At 47.8% G+C, this 1,111-nt stretch overlaps 1 protein-coding gene across 1 annotated transcript in view; it reads left to right on the top strand.

The window, feature by feature from the left end:
* The window catches only part of pofut2 (protein O-fucosyltransferase 2), a 26,980-nt gene that overhangs the window by 3,297 nt on the left and 22,572 nt on the right, over positions 1 to 1,111 (top strand). The window lies entirely within an intron of this gene.

The following is a 1,111-nucleotide window of genomic DNA, read 5'->3' as shown; positions in this document are numbered from 1 at the left end:
GGCTTTACATGCCAGCAGGTGGAGACAGTTGTTTGTGGCAGTGAGGCAGAGATCTGTTCAGTGACAGGAGGTGTGTCCAGGTGTGCTGCATGAATGATTAGTCATTCACGTAAGTCATGTGTGGACATATCACATCAATGGGGTAAATACCTAGGGAAGGAAGTAAGAGTTAACAAAAAGTGTAATCAAAACAAAAAAGTGCAATCAATACAAGATCATTGTAGAGGATAGAAGAAGAAGAGCACAGGAAGTGCATGTTAGAGGTTAGGAGTTAGAGGTGTTAAAAGAGGAAGTGTTCTCGGGAAGAGATGAGTTTTCAAGAGCTTCTTGAAGTTAGAAAGGGACGCCCCTGCTCTGATGGCATGTGGTAGCTCGTTCCACCATCGTGGTGTCACAGATGAGAATTGCCGGAACTGGGATTGCTTTGTGAGAAGTGATGGCAGAGCCAGGCGGCGTTCGTCAGAGGAGCGTAGCGGCCGAGAAGGAACGTAAGTTTGTATTATGGAGTTTAGGTAGATGGGTGCAGACCCAGTAGTCACTCTGTATGCAAGCATTAGTCACTTGAATTTGATTCTGGAGGCCACGGGGAGCCAGTGGAGGTCACTGAGTAATGGAGTGACATGAGTCCTTTTGGGCTGATCAAAAACCAGACGCGCTGCTGCGTTCTGAACCATTTGTAAGGGTTTCACCGCACAAGCTGGAAGACCTGCTAGGAGGGCATCGCAATAGTCGATGCGAGAGATAACCATGGCCTGTACCAGAAGCTGGGTGGCGTACTGAGTGAGGTAGGGCCTGATTTTTCTTATGTTGTATAGAGCAAAGCGGCATGACCGAGAGACAGCAGCAACATGGTCTGAAAAGGACAGCTGGTCATCAATCCTGACACCCAAGTTTCTCACCACCTTGGTTAGAGTGATGGTTGTGTAGTCAATTTGTAGTTTGATGTTATGGTGGATAGATTGCTTGGCTGGAATGACCAAGAGTTCAGTCTTAGAGAGGTTTAGTTGAAGGTTGCAAGCCTTCATCCATGCAGATATGTCCGATAGACAGTCCGTGATCCACGCCGAGACGGTGGGATCGCCTGGCGGGAAGGATAGGTAGAGTTGCATAT

Source organism: Micropterus dolomieu, linkage group LG07 (assembly GCF_021292245.1).
Source record: "Micropterus dolomieu isolate WLL.071019.BEF.003 ecotype Adirondacks linkage group LG07, ASM2129224v1, whole genome shotgun sequence".
In the NCBI taxonomy this organism is placed as follows: domain Eukaryota; kingdom Metazoa; phylum Chordata; class Actinopteri; order Centrarchiformes; family Centrarchidae; genus Micropterus; species Micropterus dolomieu.
The sequence above is the reverse complement of the archived record's forward strand: the minus strand, read 5'-3'. Positions and strand labels throughout refer to the sequence as shown.